This window comes from Archocentrus centrarchus, chromosome 15, assembly GCF_007364275.1.
Source record: "Archocentrus centrarchus isolate MPI-CPG fArcCen1 chromosome 15, fArcCen1, whole genome shotgun sequence".
Taxonomy (NCBI): Eukaryota; Metazoa; Chordata; class Actinopteri; order Cichliformes; family Cichlidae; genus Archocentrus; species Archocentrus centrarchus.
The window spans coordinates 23,110,154-23,132,544 of NC_044360.1; the positions used below are offsets into that span (position 1 = coordinate 23,110,154).

A 22,391-nucleotide genomic window follows, 5' to 3' on the forward strand; every position below is an offset into this window, starting at 1 on the left:
TTGTTTCCTGGGAAACAAGGTAACCCACTGCATTGCTCAGCAACCTTACCAATTTACCTCGCGTGTGTTTAGATGCACGCTGATGGTTTTGCATTTCGCATTCGTCTAGTTGAGCCTAAATATAACTAAATGAGGCACTGGAGTGCAAAACTCAGGGGAGAAATGTGAGCCTGGTATTTGCAATGCTGAGCTGCCAAATACGAGGCCGCATCCGTGCATTTAAATTCAGCCGTGCTGTTGGTGACTTCGTGCAGGAGCCGCGGAGTGAGCGCCTGTTGTGCGGGGAGACGGGAGAGTGCTGTGTTCATGTGAACTGATGGGTGAATCATCACGAAGATAAGACACAAGCTGTTAGCTTTTAGCTGGCGATGGTCAGGGCAGAAGAGAGAAAGCACTGTGACAAGTGGCTTGTAATTACCACGGCTCGCTGCCCCGGCTCGGCCCCCAGGAGCTGGCCACTCTCACGCAGTCTTTCCCATAAACAATTGCAACAAAGAGCAACAACGACACTAAAACGTCCTTGAGTTTGTCACTTGAGCTGCGAGCGGTCCTCTATCAGGAGCTTCCAGACTCTTGGTCCACTCAATGCCTGAGTGACTAATCGCATAGTAGACAGGGAACCAGCTAAGCCCAGGGGCACAGGGGAAAACTACATTTTTGTTTGTTTTTTTGGTGGGGAGGAAAATGGCAAGAGAGTGTGAAGCATGAGTGGCACAGAGGCTCTCAGAGACAAAGGACTAGTGGGAGAATAGTGGGAGATGAGTAGGATATGAAAGGAGGGACTGTTTGGGGTGCCAGCAGCATATCAACACCCTTCAGGCTGCACAAAGTGATATCTGCCCATCTAGGTGCTCTCTTCCTCCCCATTTTTTCCCTCGTTTTTTTTCCCCTAGCAGTGTCCAGGTGCCTCAATTTTAAAGTGGTGAATTCTTCTAAGAAAAAACAAGAGTATGTGCATTCAATGAATGATGCAGGATGAACGCCATGCAATATTGATGCAGCTGCCTGCAAACGCCGCAATTATATAAGCTTGCCTGCATGTATGAATCTGTCTGCAGTGCTTTGTTTACAGCGCTATGTGCATGCGTGGATGTCTCAGAGCTCTGCACAGCTGGTGTTTTGAGAGATGAAGAGGAGTCTGTCTTCCCCCCTTTATCTGATATAGGAGATGATTGGAATATTAATGGAGTACGCAGAGCAAAGCACAAGCAATGCCCAGGCTGATTTATTCAGCAATCAGGAGGATGAATGCAAAATAAGCCAAACACTGTGGTGTCAGTGATGTTCAAACTTCAAGCTTAGAAAACATTAGAAGGAGCAAGTGGAAAAATTCTACTCATTCTTTAGGGTCCTATCCTTTTTTTTTTTCTTTGCCTCAACACAAAAACGAAAAGTAAATAATGAAACAGTGAGGTAAGAAACTGTTTCTCTTCAAAGGCCTCGTTTCATCACCTATTCGTTTATCATTTGCCACCTTTATCATCTCGCGGCGCCTCACACTCACTGCTCCGCGCCGTTCCAGAGCCTCCAGCCCGCCGGTATCAATCATCCACCCTCCCACACTCCGCTCATCCCTGTGTGAACCTACCCTGCAATGGAAACGTGGGGACAGGAGCGCCGCTGTCATAACGGGTGAGATTAAATGAAGGGGGATGAAAGAATAAAACCTTCAAAAGAAGCGATGCGGACAAGCCGGGCAAATGACACTACTGACACGAATAGCAGGCTAAAGTACAGCTGTGCTGACAGTATTTCATTTGTTGCCTCAAACAACACGGTGTGATGCTGGTGATGACTAAACGCACAACATATTGTTAAAATGTCATCTACTATTTTTACTCCCGGGTTTACCATAACAGCTGTCCCCTCAGCCTGATGCATCGCTGCAATCAAGTGACCACTAACGACGAGAGTCGAGAAAACAAACCGCAGAATGTATTCAGGTCAATTTCATTGGGGATTTTTTTTGGGGGGGGGGGTATTTTTCATGCCATGTCAGCCAGTTCCGTATTCACAACGCAGACTTTATCAAGTTAGCATTTGAAGTGTACTTGTCCAATTTCATAGCACCAATCTATGCAGCAATCAGCTCATATTACTTGACAAGTTCAGCATCGCATTTGACACCAATTAGTGAGCTCTTGTCAGGGGTATTTTTAGCAGTGACAGACAGTGACCGCTTCGGAACATTAACAGCTGTGAAATGATACTGAATGGCAGCATTTAACCATAACACGGCATTAAGCTGCAGACAGACTGCAGAGCGTTGCTCTTTGAGTGTGTGTGTGTGTGTGTGTGTGTGTGTATGCAAGTGGTGCAGAGGGAGCCAGCTTTAGAGATGGTAGCCACTGCTCTTTGCTGGAGCCAGGCCAATGCCATTTCACAGCACTAAGCCTTGTAAGATAAGATGGGGGACATCAGACCCTGACCAGCTCAAATGAATGGGATGTCACTTTTGCTTAGAAGCACAAGCCTTGTCCTCTACACCGGTGAATGTGCGCACACGCGTGTGTGTGTGTGTGTGTGTGTGTGTGTGTGTGTAGACTCTAAACATAGAGGACACATCCAATCCCAAGAAAAGCGTTCCACTGTCCCTACCCCGCCTGGTGAGGTGTAATAAGATTTCCCCACCGTGCTGGGAGAAAGAGCCAGGACATCTGCTCAATGATAGCTGATTTTTAATCTGGCCTGGGTAATTGCCCTGAAACACTGCCCGAGTCCTGCAGGATTTCACTGTAGCCTCGGGCAGGTTTGAACAGGTGGGTTTGCTCCTTTGCCTTCACAAATTGGGCACATCTAATTTTAATTTCCCACAAACAGATATTTACACATAAAACAGGTACAATGTGAATCTGGCAGAAGTCTAATTAGTCATGTCGGTGGTGCCAGCACAACCTCAGACTGGCCACAGATCATCTAAAGGTTACTCTCCTCAGATGAGGTTGAAAGGTTGTTTATTTCAGACTGTGGGCAGTGGGTGTTGCCATGGCAACCCCTTTCATGGGTCTGGCACCAGCGAGCACCAGGGCGGAGCTTGGCGTCGCCCCGGGAGGCAGCAGGCACACAGGTGCCCCGGTCCGAGCAGCTGCCTCCCCTGTCAAATAAAGAGCGGTTTGTTGTTTTCTCCCTTTTCCCCCCAACATACACATCAATCTCCCTCGCCCTTTTCACTTCTCTGTCTCTTCTCTCTCCTCTTCCCCTTTTTTCTTCTTGGCCTTTGATCAGGGATTGGATTTGCTGGTAGAATGACAGAGGCAGGAAGTGCTCGGAGGCACAGGAGGGGCTGAGGCGCCCCAGGGCCGGGGCCAGTGCTGTCCACAGTGCTCTCTGTTTCCCGAGGCCTGCGTCATCCCTGGCCTGGCCTGGCCCGGCCTGGCCTGGCTGTGTAGTCACAGAGCCTGGCTTTCAGCCTTGACTCTCATCACAGTCTGTCAGAGTGACCCAGTCACAACAGCTCAGGCCCATGGATCACAAAGCAGGGAGGGAATAGTACTGATAAAGACAAAGGCACAGGGGCATCATGTATAAACTAATAGCAAAGGTACTTTCTCTGTATCCTCAGGCTGGATTATGACCTTTGACCCCCTCCTGTCCATTCTGTACAGCATTTGGCTTCCCTTGAGTTTTCAAAATAAATTCTTGTTCAGTACTTGGGAAGCTTAAAATTCAGCAGCTGCCACCTCAAAAGGAACAATGAGGTGGTTGTAAAAAACAAAAACAATAAAAAATAAATAAATAAATGTGTTTTTTTTCAGCAATTTCAACTATCTGACTAAAGCTTAGAGCAAAGTTATACCGAAATTAGTTCATCTGGAGCTCAGTGTCCTTGGTCCTTCAGTCCTTAAACAAGGCTGTGAAAGTGAGCAGCTAATCATCACATGATGCTATTTTAAGCTATCTACAGTGTACTGTACAGCCAGCAGTGAGAAGGAACTAGTCACAGCATAACTCAGTGTGCTGTACAGTACTCTAAAATAGCAGGAAATATTTAAAGTCTTCCTCGCTTATGGATTTAATAAGGATAACACACTTATCTTTTTTATCCAGAGTTAACATATTTAGCTTAGCATGAAGAGTGTAAAGGTGCAACTGCTAGCCCAGATCTCTCTAAAATAAAAATAAAAAATGGTTACCGACAATTGTAAAACTAATGAATCAATGTGTTAGAATTTGTTTGAACTAAAACTGAACTCTGGTGTACACGTAAATAGACAAAAGTATTGGTCCACCTACACATTACACCTACTGGCAGCACTGTACTCTAAATTGCCCCAAGCCCTTTGCTGCCATAACAGCTTCCACTCTATAAGATTTCGGAGTGTGTGGATTTTTTTTTTTTTTTTGGAAGGATTTTTTTTTTTTTTAAGGTCAGACATTGACGTCAGACGCTCACAATCTCTGTTCTTGCTCATCCCAAAGGTGTTTGATGGGGTTGAGGTCAGGGCTCTGTGCGGACCAGTCAAATTCTTCCACACCAAACTCATCCAACCTCATCTTTATGGACCCTGCTTTCTGTTCCAGATTATGCTGGAACAGAAAAGGGCCTTCCCAACACTGTTCCCACAAAGTTGGAAGCATAAAATTGTACAAAATGTCTCAGCAAGCTAAAGCAATAAGATTTCCCTTCACAGGCCAAAGCCCAGAAAAACAATGATTAAGAGGTGTGGTTAAATACTTTTGTCTATATAGTGTATTTCTCAGTAGAGCTGGGATAGTGACTTTTCCTAATTTCCAGTTATTGGTGCTAAGATAAGCTAACTGCCCTCTGACTGCAGCTCTGGTCCTAAAGAGAAGGATATCGGTATGATCTAACTCGCAGCTATGAAATGTGTCTATAAAAGTCTCGAAAAGTCAAACTAATGCACAAATACCTTCGATCTGCATTCTTTCTATTCTGATTGAATAAAAGATGGCGTTAATTTTGCATATTATAGTTATATAAATTAAGAATGGGCAATAAATAAGGGTATGCTTTCGGATGGAGCTCGTCAGTGGGAAGTAGTGCAGTGTTCCTTAATTAGAGCCACACCTCATTTGTCACATCCAGTTTAAAAACCCCAACATGGCGATGGTGAAAACACTCAGCTGGGTGCATAGAGTCCAAACTTCATGACATGGTGGCTATGTCCATCTTTTATTTAGACTTTACTCATGCAAAACCTTCTGAAGGCCTTCTGTGGTTCGCAGTCCTAATCGTGTTAAGTAGCATAATGTAATATAGTGTGTTTTGTAACACTCAGGATCATGCATGAGCGTGTGTGAAAGGCTAACACCATGCTTCTTGTTGAGCTTGTGTACACTGCAGCACATGTGCAGGAGGACTGCTGACAGCAGGGTGGTAGACCTGCACAAACAGCGCCTCCATCAGAGATCTCCTGCGACGCCCCGCCCTCGCTCCCTCCCTCCACTGTTTACTGTCCGGCTTATCCTGTTTATTTTTTTCAATTGCAAAACACTACTCTGTGAGTGATCTGTTTAACATGGCCCACAGCCAGGAAAAAAAATGTAAAAAAAAAAATCTTGTTCCCAGTGATTTCAAGAAACCAGCCGTGGCGGTCATGGAGGCCATGATGATGACATGTCAGCACAAGGCTAACGCAGCACAGACCCTGCAGTCACAACTCAGCACAAACCGTAGCCTTGACAGCTTGCACAAGCTGTACCCGCATGTGTTTTCACTGATTGAAGTCAATAAGAGATAAGTGGCAGACCATAGCTGCTGGATTAAGATGAAACACTTAAATAAATGAGTGACCCACAGGGTTGTAATGTATGACCGTATAGCTGCACTTTGTCTAATTCCAAATTTATTTGAGCCTCACGAATTTTGGCAGGAAGAGAGTTTCTTTTTCTCTTGCCTTCCTCTGAGAGAGGGTAAAGTTCAGTTGATCTCCCTTCAAATCGCTCCAAATATCTTTGGAGCCACTTCAAAATAAGCATGAAGCATTCCTGCTCCAACATTGTAAAAATCCAAGGCAGCTGTTTTGTGCTTTTAAGGCTTATCTTCCCCATGTAAAGACATCTCCGGGCTCCCAGCAAACACAATATCCAACGGTGGCCAAGTTGAGGTAAAATGATTTTTTAAAAAAGTAGCATTTTAAACTCAGAAAATTACTTTTCTGTCCTCTGAAATATTCTCTCAGACATAGTGAGGAGAGAACACTTTAGTTTATACAATTGTAGCACGATAACTGCGCAGTAATTTCTTTGGCAGCAGCCCGAGCTGGCGTGTTTTTGAGAGTCATCTAGCTGCTGAGGGATTACAAGCTGTTCAAAGACTCCGAAGGTATGTGGGTTTGGACGGCTGATGTTTTTCCACAGCAGTAAATGGTATTGCAGTTAATTCTGTATTTTGGCACCGATCTGCAGCTGGGAAACAACCTCTCGGTGCCAGAAGCTGTTTATTATTGCAGAGAGCTTTTACCCAAAATGGCCATTCAGCTACTGTGGTGTCCATGTTGTTCTGACCTGGTTGCATGGTAACCAAGCGAGAACGTGGCAGACTGGAAGATAAACACGAGCATGAGCGCAAGCTCGCATATGCACCCACATATGCGCACACTGTTGTTTGCAGAGTGTACAAACACAGCAGGTCCTATGTATTTAAGTAACTGTGAAACTTCACAATCAAAATAAGGGAGGGAGTGTCTAGCTTTATCTTCAGCTAGACACTGACGCAGCACTTTTCCACTGTAGTCACACATGCACGAATATCCCAAGCTGCACATTAAGTAGTTTATCATATTCAACTGAGTGGCGAGACCTCCCCCCACCCCCACCTCCTACATATTGTATTTGAAGCAGCTGAGATTTGTCTGTATTTTTAGCTGAATCCTTTACGCAGGCTATCCCCCCCACCCCATGCTAGACAGGAACAAATGCATAACCGGATATAGATGCAAGTCATCATCAAAACGAGAAAACGGCACAGAGAAAACTAGCAGGAATTGCACGCGGCAATGGAGCAGGCATGGGTTAACAGCGGACTCTGAGCTTTCATTTCCTCTCCTGTTCCATCTGAACAAACAAGGCGGGTGACCTGACAGAGCGCGCAGGGGTGGGGCAGGGCGGGGTGGAGGGGGAGGTGGGCGACTGGTGGGTGGGTGGGGGGGGGGGAGGGTTGCCGTGACTGGATTATAACCAGAGAGAGAGAGAGGAAGAAGGAGAGAGAGAAGAAAAAGGGGGAGGGAGAGGACAAGCACACCACGTGACAGTGACAAGCCTGCAGGCTGCTGTGCTGGGAAAGGCAGAGACATCCCCCCATATTGACGCTGCCGTTTCACCACAACAACAGTTCTGGGAAATGGCCGCCGTCTGTACTGTAGCTGCTATTTACATGGGACTGATTCAGCCCGGCTTATCGCTTTCATCATCAGCTACAGCGGCTGGTCTGACCTTTCCCTCCTCCCACTTGATTCCCTCCTCCCTCCCTCTTTTTTTTATATATACTCTCTGTAAAGGTTTGTGTTGTATGAATGAAAAAAAAAGTACACCGCAAACAATGAAAATAAGAAAAAGTGAGACAAATATAAAGCAAGTAACAGAGTCAGGGATAGTCAGGGACTTGGGGGGGGGGGGGGTTCAGTCTGAACCAGAAGCACTGGAGACATGAGTCATGGCAACTAGTCTCCCAGGGGGCTTGTTGGTGCAGTCTATAAATGGAAATAGCAGAAAAACAGTGGCTTCCCTCGCCCACCCAGGACTAGGTTATGCCTTATTAGAGTTTGATAGCTTATGACAGCAGCTGCTTTGTTTAGCCGCAGCCTGAACTTCACTTTTTTTTTTTTTTAACCTAGAAAAATGCATGTAAATAAACATATACACAGTAAGCTGCTTAGTGTCAGAAACATCAACCTGGGATGCGAGAATGTGTTACTGAAATCAGCTCATAACTCTCGAAGGCTTTCTTTTTTTTTTTCCTTTGCCACAGTAAATGCAACCTATATCTGTTAAAATAAGTTGATGAGTGACATGAACTAGTTAATATGGCTCCTTGGTTTCCCCTTGGCTACCCGGCTGTGGAGCTGGCCTACATCAAACATTGCACGATATCTGGGACAACCTCTGGAAAAGAAAAATGTCTCAAAAGTGACCAATCAGGAAGCACAGCCTTAGTAAATGTTTTTCTTCTGACCTTTTGGAAACTACCAGTATTAATAACCTATATATATATATATGTATATATACACACACACACACTTTGGCCAACTTATTATGTATTTATACTGCTATAATACAGTAATATATGTCTAATATGTCTAACATATGGGGTGCTTTTGCCCAGATTAGTCAGTTTACTTAACATACATCTTGCTAATTTACCTCTATACCTTTACTTTTAAATGCAGGGCCACTGGTGAAAATTAAAAAATAGGCTTCAAACGGACGCATGCACCATGCCTTTGTCTGTCCTGTCGAAAAGGTGGCTGCGCTACCTGTCAGCATGGTGTCGTCAGGGGCGGCGTCACATCATCTCACCGCTCCATGGCTGCTGGGCTGCCGCCAGTAGCACCACCACACCACCTGCTCGCCCCCCCCCTCCCCCTCCCCCTCCCCTTTCTTCCTTCCTACCTCTGGGTGCAATCTGCCCACCTGCTTCCATGGTAAGCAGACACACCCTGCCCCACAGTTCCTCCCTCCTAGCCTGCGGCTAAAGGGGAGCTCTGTCTGCACAGGAGCGCAGATGCAGACAGAGCTCCAGCATGCCTGGCCACCATACCAGAGGAGGGAGGGATCTACGTAGCTGTGGGCCTTTTGTTTAGCTTTAAAAACTCCCTGCCAGGTCGTGTTTGCTCTTGTTTGTTTTGTTTTGTTTTTTTCACCTGTCGTCACACTGCTCTCTTTCATCTGCAGGGTTCATCCTAGAGATCATCCCTCGAGGCAGTGAAGACATTATCTCAGTGGAGTAAAAGCTAGAGGTAAAGTGACAGAGCTGGTTTTAAGTGCCTCTCTAAAAACACTACAGAAGCCCTTTGGCTGTTTTTCTCTCCCTCTCTTTTTTTTATTAAAGCACAGTAAAGTTTTCATTTTGGATTAAAATGAACAGAAAGGGAGTGCAGGTGAGGAGTCGTGGCTCCCTGCTGAAGGCTACCCCTGTGTTTGTTGTTGGCATTGTTGTTGTAGTCATAATATTGTGCGTTTATTTGGAGATGATGCTGACGTTCCCTTGGTGACTGATACTAGACGGCTCTGCTGTTTCATCAGATGCTGGTGTAATGTTTTGGACAGAGAATGAATAAATGTCTGGACCAATTTGCCAATTCAGTGTGTGTGTTTGTGCTTGTGTGTGTGGTTTTTTTTAATCCTATTTTATTTCAGAGCATTTATGAGTGAAACCATCTTCTCTCAAGCATATACACATTTGTAATGGTGCTCTATGACAGGCCTTAAATCTCACATTTTACAGGATGTTATTTTTAACAGGAAATGGTTATTTAATCTGAAAGACAGATATTTTCAGCCATTTGTATTGAAATTAAATAAAAACAACAACAAAAACATCTCCTTTGATTTCCATAAAAGCTTAAACAAGGAATTCCAATACATGGCCTCATTCTTAATAAAAGACTTCCACTTCACTGCGTATTTTGTCCTGTCAGACTGCAAATACACTTGATGTTTAGTATATGATGCAACCCAACAGCAACCCGTAATAATACAGCAGAGCGGCAGTAATAATGTGTTTTTTTAGTTTCAGTTTATAGGCTTTATTTGTTTTTCCTCCAGCTAGATGAGAGTAATGCTGCTTCAGCATGGTGTAAACAGCCCACAGGGGCTCATTCTTAAACATAGTCCTCCTCCATAAACTGATTCCACCGCAGGGCTTTGGCTCTCCATCCCAGCAGCCCTCTGGCCCACATGACAACAGGCGGCCTGTTTTTCCCCGCAACATAGCAACACTGCCCTGAGCTAACGCTGACCCTTGACAGCCAGAACATATTATTGGGCCAGGTGACAGGAGCTTTTCACTCTGCAACATAAATACTCAAAGGGCGTTCTGTAGGTGTTCACACCGGCTGTTGAACTTCATGGAGGAGATTTGAATATACAAGGTGAGCAGGCACCACACATTTGCTTTGTTAAACAGCAATTTTCCAAAGAGGAATTGTAAACAAAAGAGCTCAGTGTGAGCTCAGGGTCATGGGAAGAGCTGGAGAACCAGACTTGAGTCTGGTAGTTCAAAGCCACAGAGACAGTCTAGGCCTCAGCTGGGCTACGTCTACTGTAAGTGTGATTCATCTTTGCAAGGTTAAAGACTCGAGAAGACAAATGCACAGCCCCTTACAGTCGAGCCTTATCCAGCTAATCTCTGCCCGCAGGAAGATAGAGTTGTTCTTTTCCATTATCACCACAGGGGCTTGAGTCATTGCAGAAGACTTGTCGCCTGCTGCGGTGCAGCAGCACAGGCATAAGTCTCAAAGAGACAGAAAGTAGGCAGGAGATGTAATTCACCACCGCGTCCTTACACCTCCTTCAACAGTCTGTTGTTTGTCCTCAAAGACAATGTGCTTGTGTTTATATGCCCTCATACATATCAATTACTTACAACTTGGACAGTGTCATTCTCAAGGTGCCTGAAAATTAGGTTTCAATGTCAGCTGAGAGGCACTTTCCCGACAAAAATAAGGGAGCTTTCACCTCCAGGCTGTTCAGCCTCCCTGCCGGGACGCAGTGACTGAACCCAAAACCCTTCCATCTAAATAGCAGTGAAATCCAGGCTTACACAAGTAACATATTCCTCTTGCATCAGCAAATGAGCTTCTTTCCACATAACCGTTGAGCTGTCAGCAACTACGGTGAGTGTTTATGGGGGGGAAAAAAAAAAAAAGAGAGAGAGAGAGAGAGAGAGAGAGAGAGAGGAAGTGAAACCCAACTGTGCCTTGTTGATGCTAGAGCACATGGAGGATTGGATTCCTGAACACTCGGACAGCAAACATGGCGTCACCCTCTCTCTGAGTCAGAGAAGCAGTGTGCCCTGGATGAACTTCCTGTTTCAGACTGCCACAGATATAGGGTTTCTCCAGCCCAGCCACACACAGGAAGTGAGTCATACTTATTCACCAGTTGTCTACTGGCTGCAGACTCTTCAAGCCCCAGAGTGACAGGCCGTGGAGGGGACCAAATTAGCTTCTGAAACTTTAATCTCCTACAACTCAATTATTTAATATCTGAGCCACCCACTTCAAAGGAATACCTCGGCTCCCTCCTCTCCGGCTGCCTTGATGGAGGCTTTCAATCCCGTCTCCTGAAGGACTCACCCATTTTATATCTCTACCCTGCGGTTTGAAATGACGCTCTGCTGAAATCTTACAGTGCTCCCTGAAATCCGAGATATACTGCACTAATAAACCACAGTGCATTAAGAGCTGTGGGAGCTGGAGGTGAAATTATAGTATAAAAGTTCAGTTCTGTCACTACGTATTTACCCATTCTAATTTTGGATTACCCAGCCAATTGTAAAACAAAATCATTTGCAGCTGCTGAGCGTAATCTCTTCACACTCAAAACAGCAAGAGGAGGAAGCAATTACCGTGATTTGGAACGGAGCACAAATACAAAAACCTAATGGAAATATGCAAAACAAGCTTATGTAATAAATAGGAGATTAAATTTAATGCTAACAACAGTGAGAAACTTAGCGATATATTGGATGACTGTATTTGTGAGGCTAAATAACAGTTTCAGTACAGCTAAAAACATTCCCCAAAGTGCAAATGAGGTCCCTGTTTATGGTAATATTCATAATGGAGATGAGGTCAGTGGAATGAACAGGCAGCAAAGGTAAAGATCCAAAATAACCTTGAGAGTGGAGTCATAAATTATTTTGAAATTGACCTTGATTTTTGTCTCACCCAGCTACATAACACACTTCCAGACCTGCATAGCTATTGGCTCTGAAGGAAAAGTGGATCAGAGAAGTGGAAAGTTAATCCCCAAGACCCTGAGACGAGAAGGGGGAGGACGGTGCTGCTGGCAACTGCCAAAAAGGCATGGGGGCTTTCTGTCTCTGCGGATTCGCACGCAGGCACGCATGTCCTGCTGCAGTGGCTCCATGCACACAATCAACCTCAAAAGTAGAGACTGTCAGCTGGACAGTTCAAACTCATTTGTTATTTTTATGGTCATTCATCCCAACAGCAGTTAGACTGTATAACGCATCATAATGTCTTGAGTCACTTGGACACTTTACCTCCTCTGCCATCACTTTGTCCATACAATCCAGATACATTTTATTTATTACACTCACCCATATAATGCATACCATGTATGCTGTGTACCTTACCGGATACAAATGTACATATTATGTTTTGATATTTGTATATAGTGTTTTGATGTGTGTGCATATGTGTGTGTATATGTACATGTGTGTATTGACATTGATATATATATTTTATGTATATAGTGCTTATGTATATGTGTATAGTTTTTCTATTTTATTTTATTCTATTCTATTTTAGTTCATTTGTTTTTACTCATCCTTTTCATTTTTCTCTATACTGAGCTGTTGTAATGCGCAAATTTCCCCATCGTGGGATCATTAAAGTTTTATCTTATCTTATGAACGTGTAGAATCTTTATCACGCATAACTGGTGTGCTAAAATAAACTGCTGCATGTAGACGGCGCTTTGTTTATGTTAAAATTATAGTGCATAATTTCATAATTTGCATGCTTTCAGGCCGAATTAGCAGAATACATATCTTTCTAATGGTAATTTGTAACATTAGTGAGTGAAGTTAGTAAAATAAGAGATAATCCAGTCTTACCTCTAGAGGTTTCTCCCATGATGTCATGGCTACATTGCACAAGAGCTGTCTGCCATGTTGGAGTTGATACAACTACTGTTGCAAGAAACAAATGTCTATTCCCTGATTGGTTGGCGAGTAGTTGCTGGCTGTCACTGTGTGAAATTGGTCGTAAGGAGGAGTCTGCACCAAAAACCTCGTAGAAGACACCACCTCGTCTGCGAACACTTGCTAACTACTAGCGGAGAGGTTGTAGTAAAACTGGGAAAAGTGCAACACAAACCTAAAGCGGAAAACGTCGTACCTCTTGGTTTCCAGTTTGTGCTGCTCTTTTCACAGTTTCACAACCGCTCAGAGAGTGGATGGCAAGCGTTGGCAGACAAGTCAGTGTGGTCCACGCAAACTACGGGTGACTGCAGCAATCTACAAGCATCCAAACCGCAGCGAGGTTTTCGCCAACCAGCAGGAGGGGGGGGGGGGGGTCACGTTTTTCTACATCACCGTGCATCCAAAAAGATGGGATACGTTAACATCATGTGGTTAGTGGTCATGTGACTGCAAAACCTCAAAAGGCTAACTTTAACCAGACCGTAAAGATATATATGTCAGCAATGTCTTATGACCACTGACTTTCAGATTGACTTCCTTTTGAAGCTGGCCTCCAGTGGTCATCGGAGGAACTGCCTTTTTGACACTTCCAAACTAGCTGAAACTTAACATGTGATATTAACACATGCTGCTTGGCCGAAGCTATTGTAAGCTTTAGATGATCTGTTAGCAGTTTGAGGTTTAATTAACTGGCTAGCTAGGAGGTAGCCTTTACTGAAATCCATCCATTCACTTCACGTATCTGAAGAGCTACTCCATGTTATCCAAAAAGCTGAAGAAACATTTAAAATATCAGAAATATGTTGGTATTTGTACGTGACAAACTAGTGAAGCTGGTTGAGGTATCTTTGTGAAAAAAAAAAGCATGAAACAGGAAAACAGATATATAAGAACATTTAGGTCCATGCTAAGAAATAGTCCAACATAAACCCCATAAAAAAGCAAAGTTTAGACTTTTGTTTTCTACTATTCAAACCTCAAAGTTCCTTTTCTGCACAAATATAACATAAAACCTTCATGTGGCAAAGAAAAAAAAAACCCTTCTTTTTCAGAACAGGGTTGAACCTTTTAAATAGAGGATTTTTAAGACTATTGTCTAGCCTTACTACACAACCATCTTTCAAAATAGTAAACAGGAACAACCAAGACTGCCAGCATCACATCATATCTGGCACCATCCGCCTGGAACAGATGGCTTTTCAGGCAGACTATATTAAATGTACCTAATGAGCCAGAGCACACATGATCTCATGCTAGCCTACTTCCATTCTTAATCTCCCTATATTGTGAGCATGAGAATGGTCCCGCCAATATCTGTGCACAAATTCAGAGGGTGCGTGCATACAAATGCAGATGTGTCTGTATGGGTGTAGGATGCTAGATATTCTCCACTCTCTTAAAAGCCTTTTCGAAGTGGAATGACTCTATCAGGGGAACAATGAGCCCTGCAATGTGACAAAGGTTCACACTGACACGCTTTCCTAAATTAGGCTGTTCATGCGCAGGAGGGAAGCGAGCCCTGCTCCTATTCTTCTCCTTTCGAGGGTCATTGTGTAGACAGGAAAGGCCACAGAGACATATGACTTGACATGCTCTCTAAAGTAGGTTGAGGGCACTCTAATTGCAAATATGGGAAATACAGAGGGACACCTTTTAAGCTGTGCATCAGAGGAGAAAGGACTTTGCGGCATGTTTAAGCTAATAGTTTCTTTATTGATGACATCATTCCCCAAAGGGGTGTTGATAAAAGCCTTAATTACTGATGAGGTAATGATTCTTCAGTTATCAACAACACAGTCATCTTAAAGTACACATCGCTCTGAGGCACATCTGATCAATCTCTAACAGCTGGAGAAACAAACAGTCCCACCTCCACTTCACCTTTCGCCTCTAAACAGCGCAGGGATCCTTTAGCATGTGAAAATCATGACCTCAACCGATTGTCTGTCATTATGAGATAACGCACATTACATCAAGCCCTGTTTTTCTGCAAAGCGTGTTCTGCGCTTTGCGTAAACACAGGCCGATGATGAAAATGTTGCAACACTGTTGCGGGGAGCTGCAGATGTGAGCAGAGAGGCCTTTGAAGGAGCACAGCCGGGGCCTCCTTGATTGCAGCCCCCCCGTCCACACACACACACACGCTCACCCCCACACAAGCCTTAACTCACACCACACAAGCCTGCTTCCAGGAAACCAGCTGTTGGACTTGGGAGAAGGGAGGAGGTGATATTCTATATCAGGGCTGTGAATCACAGTTCCATGCTCTGTATTTTTCCTATGGCGGTTTGGCTGACTGGCTGGCTAAGTGGCTGGCAGGGTGTATGAGGAGGAATGTGATGTGGATCGGGCCCCAGCACCGAGGGACAGACTAGGAGACTGGAACAGGGGGTTGCTGGGTTATTACATGGCCTCGGGGGTGCTTATTTAAACCAAAGTCCTGTCTGGCCTATTGGAGTCAAACACTGTTATTGTACTGCAGCTGCATGAGACACAAAGGCAGAGAGCTGGAAATACAGAGGAGGAAAAGGAGAGAGGGAGAGTTATCACAAGAGGGAGGAGGGCAGAAAGGAAAGAGGAGGTCTGGACAATGTCCTCCATCCTTCCCAGGAAATGGCACAAACAATACGGGAAAAAAAAATGAGAGAGTCCAGTGGAGCAGAAAAAGGAACGGCGCAGGGACAAGCCATAATTAGACACTGGATAACACAGGACCTAGTGTTATGCAGTTAAAACTGGAACAAGAGAGCTATCTTCAAACTGTAGGTAAATGATGTATGGAAAATTAAACACTGCATGTTTGAATATACATATTTAGGCGTGATACAGATCTTGACTAAAGCGTTTATCATTCAGATGCAGAACAAAGATCAGCAGCTAGGCACTAATTTTAAAGGAAGCAGATAAATCTGTTTCAGGGAAATTTGCACATCATGCAAGAACGGGAGCTGCGAGCCTCAGAGGATATCTGATCCAGGGGGTTCGTGAGAAGTGAGAGGAAAAACTCGAAGAGCCTGGCCTATGATGTGGGATGGCGGAAATCCTGGTCTGATTGTGCAGCAGCGGTGTTTGCTTGTGCTCAGACAGCTCCTAAGAAAGGAATGTGTGGCCTACATTCTCTCTCCCTCCAGCCCCCACCTCCTCTTCTCCCAACACCAACACTCACTGTCAGCACAACCAACTTTAAGAGGCTGCATACCAAAAACAACAAAGGACGGAAACATTCAAAGCACACAGCTCTGATTTACTGGCATTTTTCAGGGGTTGACAGGGATGCAGTGTATTAAAAAAAAAAAAAGCAACAATAACAATAACACATGACACTGAGACACTGTTTCCTTTGAGGGTTTAAAAGCACCCTCATGCTACCATTTAAGGCTGACTGGAGGCAGGAATGGGTTAAGTCTACTGCAGAGAGAAAAAAAAAAGAGAGGAGTGGAGGTATGGGGAGACAGAAGGGGTAGGGGTGGGGTTGGAGGGGGGTCAGCGCTGCATTCAGATGAAATTAAATGGAGGCTAAAGTGCTGACTCATTGTGTTCAGGCCCTTTATTACCTGCTCCGTCACACAGGCTTTATGGGGTGGGCTGCCAGAGTAAAGCGGGCGGGTGGGTGGGGAAGCAGCCCTCATTTACAGGAACCCTTCTGGAGGCAATAATGCTGCAGTCACCCAGCCATCCAGCCAGCAAGCCAGCCAGCCAACCCTGCAGCTCACCTGCACTCTGCAAAAGTACCCTTCAGGGTACTCCCCCCCCAACCTCAACAAAGAGCACACACATCCCCCACCCCTCTCATTTTTTTTGGCTGAACAGGAGAAAACCTGCTTTTGCTGCTAATGAGACATCAAGGGGAGATGGGGACTCTGGGCTCTGGGTCTGGTAGGCCAGCCTGTCGTGCTGTTTGTGTGTGAGTAAACATCATGTGACCTCTTTCCTCTTGTGATGGAGTAGTTTTATGGTTTTCACCTCAAGCGGTGCACATTCATGCATTCATCTTGTCTATCTAGAAAAACATGTTGGGGGGGGGGGGGGGGGGGGAACTGGCTGCAGCCAAACTTGCGCGTGCACCGAGCACTCAATCACGTTCCGACGCTGCGAGATGAGAGAGGCATCGCGGCGGCGTCTGCAATGCAGCTGGCACGCACGTAGCAAGGTGACAGAGTCGGTAGCTGTGTGAAAACAGAAGCGGGGCCGATGATATGAGTCACATTTTGGGCAACTGACAACGATGTTGTGGGCTAAGAGGAAGCATGTTTTGACTTTCAATATTAATATATCACATTTGAATGTCAGTTTGAGCGTGATGCTTGCAATCACAGTGGGTCCCTGATGTCAACATCAGCTAGACAAACAAACATAATTTGAGTGGTTATACAATGTGTTTGATGAACGGGCTGCACCCAGCCCGGAGCACTCACTGGCTGTGGAAAGCGCTTATTGCTGCTGATCAGACGAAATGGACTCCGGCACTGTGTCAGGCTCCAGTTTGTCTCAAATGGTCTGGGCAATCAGAGCATACAGCCAATAAATGGATGCATTCTCTCTGTCCTGGCGCTGCTTCTCCATCTCCCTCATTACTCTCATTACTCTGCAGCTTGTGGGTTATCTAATGCTCTCCCCATGGCTTACGGTTTGGCTGGGGATTAGACTCATTTTTCCAAGGGCATTTTATAAACAACCCTGTGTGCCTCCCTTTCTCATGGCCTGAGCTGATGTAGCAGCAGAATTTATGACCTCAGAGGCCTTGTGGCCTCACTCCCGTTGCAATACATTATTCAAATTCATTCTCTCTAACACACAGCGCAGAGGGCAATTATTTGAATATCCACAGGAGTGCAGCTGGAGTGCCGCAGCTCGTCTTCAGCAGCAAAGATGGTGAAATTGCCTCACTCCGGCGGATCAAGGTTGTAGGCAATGAAACACTATAATTTATGACACAGTTTTATATTTCAGTGAAGTCATTGATTCCCTTGTGTCAGACCTTGGCGCGGACGGCTCCAGAATTCACAGAATGTAATTCCAATTCTGCCTCGATGAGTTTTTTCCTTTTTTTTTACAGCACTAATTGGACACTTGGCTGCCTGCATATGTCGTAAAATGGATTTTCCCCTGAATCAACAGAAACAGCCCTCAGAAATTCAGCATCGTGCCACTGCCCCGCAAATTACTCGCAAGACTTCTGCACCAAGTGTGGCGAAGAAGAGGTTTGCTCAAAAACAAAATTTGTGATCTGCCCGAGGAGAGAAAGCCGGACTGGTGCCGCGTGTGCATTGAGTTATTGAAGCTGCCCCACTTTCAGCAGCGAGCAGATGCAGCGTCCTCGTTTTTTGGTATAGCCGAGCCGAGCTCTTTTTCTGTCACACACACCTACATCGTGATGTAAGTGTTGTTCACGCCACAACAACACATGCATTTGTGTCATTCACAGATTCCTTTACAGTGCCTCACCGAGACAGACTAGAAGTCACACTGGATTACACACCTCCTCCTGAATGACTGTACTGTACACTCCAAATGCAAGCAAAGTGAAAGGAAGTGCTGCAGCAGATTTCTGTGGAAACAGGGCTGGCCTTACCAAACCTCGCTTCCTCCCAGAGGTTCTGCTGAAAAGCCTGACTATACTCCCACCACCCACAACATTTCTTCTTCCTTATTCAGCATATTGTGTTTATACCCATGTATGTACTCAAGGAAAAGAGTGTTAAGGGCCAAAAATTAACGCTGTGCAACATGACACATTTTTGCAGAAATACATCCAAAATGTGAGGGGCATGGTGGTGGCACATGATTGCACCCCCCACCAACTACTGGATGATAGAAGGGATAGGACCAGTAGTGCAACCTAAATACTTTTACTTAAGTACAGTTTTAATTTATTATATTTCTATGTTATACTTTTTTCTAATTATTTTTTTGTAAATATTGTACTTTGTACTCTATAACTAATAGCTTTAGTTACTTATTTAGCATATTTTAAAATATAAATCCACCAATATATTCTGCTGTATCATTATAGATAAAGCTACCAGCAGTATATACATAATTAAAATAGTCTCAATTGTGACACTGTAGTGATACCCTAATTAACCAATCAATTATGATCCAATGATATAATTATATGATCCTGAAAAGGCCTGCTCTATGACTATGTTTACTTTAAGTACTTTAAGTAAATTTGATGCTAAAACCATTTTGTTATTACTTAAGTGAGATTATTTATTTTGCCACATTGCAAAATAGTTATTCAACGCAAAACAATTTTCAGGCTCCTTTGTGGTTCCACTCTTCACATAATACCATCTGCATTGTGGCACAGGGTTGCATCAGCATGGAGCCTTAGCAAGTGCTTATTTATACATCTAGTTCCCATGGAGCAAATGTAAAAGCATCTAAAGCTGTATCTGGTTACCTAAAGTCCAACATGAAGTTCTGCTTTGGTCTCCATCGCCTTCTGATGAGGAAAATATTTGGCTCTGTATGACATCACTGTGGCTACATTCATCTTTTAAACTGACTATGGTACCAGCTAGCTATCAGCTAGTTGATGCTAGCAGCAATTTTTGGTTTCATTACTACAAGCAACACCTTTTCTGTTATATACATAGTTGAGCCATTTTTTTTTAAATAAATGCATTAGTAAAGCTTTAAAAACTGTTGTTTCATGATGTAGTAGATACGGATGTTCCTGGCAACAAAACAAGGGGAAAAAATTAGTCTAATCGACTAGTCTAAAACTAAGAAACACTTAGTTATCAAGTTAAATTTTAGGATTGTTTAATGTCAAAAACTGTCTAAACAAAGCCATCTGAAACCATTGATCGCATAGCGGCATGTTGTGCATTATATATTTAACATAAATTTATGTTAAATATATAATAACGTGTTACTGCAAACGCTGTTTACGCATCACTAAAATATGAGAAAATAACATCAATATGAATAAATTGCGACTTAAAAGTGTGGCGCATTATAAACAATTCATGATACGCATCTCAATAAGTTAAAATCTAAAATGATAATAAAACAATACAATACAAACATCCACTCATCCATTTTCTTCCGTCCAGCCTCCTCCTGCAGCTTACCCCGATTCAGACTTCAGCGTGGGGCTTTGTAGAGCTATGACGTAACTATGTTTGTGCAGGTACATTGAGCGTTAATTACCTTTCTGTTGTTTCCGGTGTTTTACACGCGGTGCTGGCCAACAGAAACATAAAATGCCGCGACTTTTTCCCCTCCTGGGTCGTACTCTTTGCTGCGGTCAGTTTTTTAAGGGTGCAAACACATTTTTCCCTCTAGTTTTTTTTTTTTTTTTTGTACAAACTTGGGGGAAGTAGCCGGAAATGCACGCAAGGAAATGACGGTGTTTCCCGGGAGGTCCGCTTCAGGTTAGTTGTAAAATTTCAAAATAACTAACAATATTAGACCTAATAAAAAAAAAAAAAGGCCAAGATTTATGGCGTTTTTCTATAACGATATCAGGGCAGCAGCTCTAGCTAGTTGCAGATCCCTGTAACATTTAGGACAACCATTTACAGCACAGGCATCAATTAAAATTAACAACGAGGCTAACTAGTGACAATAACGATGATTAGTCGCGCACATCCCTAGTAGTAGACCAGAAAAGGAAAGATCAATGATACCAATAAACTTGAGGTAGCTCTTGTTTGTTACCAGTGCATAGAAATGTTAGCATGAGAAATCTTTTGAAACTGTGAGCCCTTAGACCGTATCTAATCTGTATTCGACCTTTTTTCTTCCTCACCTGTCTGCGGTATCAGCACACATTTGGTTCAAAGGTCAAGTTTAACACAGGAAGTGATATACTGTCTCGCTGTTGCGTCTTTGTTCATTGAGCTCTGACATTCCTTTTCTTTGTTTGGCGGTGTGTGTGTGTGTGTGTGTGTGTGTGTCTTTGTATGTGTTAGGGAAGGGGATAACGTTTCCAGTAGCACATCTGCCTCAGAAAAGCTCCTGTCGCTGTATCCATTTCCTGTCACTGATACCATGAAAGCAATCGCAGAGATAACAAAACCTCATTCAAACTCTAAAAGAGGGACAAGGACAGGTAAGAACCTGTTCGCTGTCTTTCCCACAAGTGCAGGTTTTATACCCCTTTGGGTGTGCCTTTGGTGTTAACTGATGAAAACCACTGTGATGCAACTGGGTCTTTATTCATGACAGTACACAGTGGGAGGGTTTAGCTGTGAGTGCCTCCGGCTTCGTAAATAAATCATCCAAAGTCACTGAAGAGAAAAGCTCCAACAATAAAAGATTTTTCTTTCCCGACGGGTGAGTCACCGTTTAAAGGGAAAAGAGGCCCAGATTCTCGGGCATTCAGGCATCAATTTCACTAGTGTGAAAAGCCAGCTGACAATGGAGCTAATTGATGAGGATTATCCAGCAGAAAAGGAGGAAGCCTCGTGACGTGACTCACCGCGGCCATCTGTGCGAGTGTACTGTATTTTCGCAACCCATGCTTTCGAGAGCGGAATAACTTCCTCTTTGGCACAAAGCCCCAACAAACATCATCCTACCCTGACTGCTTCTGCTGCTGCTGCCTGGATAATACTTTCACTTGCACCTGTGTTTTAAACCGCCCTCACTGTCTGACTAGCTGTTGCTGAGGGAAGGCAAGTACACCCACTGATTGCAATATACTGAGGGAAATGTGAGTCATACTGAGCATCAAAACACTTACCACAAAATGCCGAGACCTGAAGTCACACATTCTCACACACACACACACACACACACAAACCCTGTGAAATTCCCAGTGAGTCGACTGGTTAATGACATTCCTCCATTACCAGCTAATCCAGACACAAAGGCATGAAAGAGGGCTCCCTGAAAGCTTTTTTAATCATTAGAAAGTGTCTCAGCCTCACTATTAAAACTTCACAACTTTATAATCATTTCAGCGCCGGAGAAGCTAGACATCTTAAATATCAGTGACATATCAGTGGAGAGGGCAGAGCCGCGCGCAGCCTTCCACCAGACGCTGTTAATGAAAGCCGGACTGAGTAACGAGTGTGCGGTCATGATATGCAGCTGAGCTTAATCACATCTTTTGTCTCAGCGGGTCGATGTACTTGTTCTTGCATCGCCAGCTTTGTTTTCATGCATTTTCTCTTTCTTTTTTGTCTTCGTTCTCTCTCCGGGCTGTACATACCATTTTCATCGTGACGCATTACCACAAGCTGGTAATGTCTGTGTCACTGTGGTTAAATCATTTACCTTGTGAGAGTGATGCATCTCAGTTTCACAAGCATAAGGCCACTGGGGCTATTAGATATGTGTATGTAGTGTGAATGTAGCTGTTGAATACGCCACAGCTGGCTTTCCTCGCAAGGGGAAATTACAGTCTTCAGTGGGTTCTTTTCTGAGACAGTCAAAATGAAACTACCCTTTAACATCAAAGTTACCTTACAGGAAGATCACATTGAAACACTGGAGGCGGATTTCATTTATCTGAGCACTTACATAGATGCAGTGAGTATGTGTTTATCTAGGTGAATAAGGGAGAGTGTTGAAGTAAGAT

General features: G+C 44.1%; 1 long non-coding RNA gene across 1 annotated transcript; it reads left to right on the forward strand.

The window, feature by feature from the left end:
• The first annotated feature begins 5,978 nt into the window (after positions 1-5,978).
• LOC115793549 (uncharacterized) lies at positions 5,979-8,448 on the forward strand. The gene is made up of 3 exons (XR_004021114.1): positions 5,979-6,068; positions 6,215-6,286; positions 8,349-8,448. It is a non-coding gene; the product is annotated as an uncharacterized LOC115793549 (long non-coding RNA).
• The last annotated feature ends 13,943 nt before the right edge of the window (positions 8,449-22,391 follow it).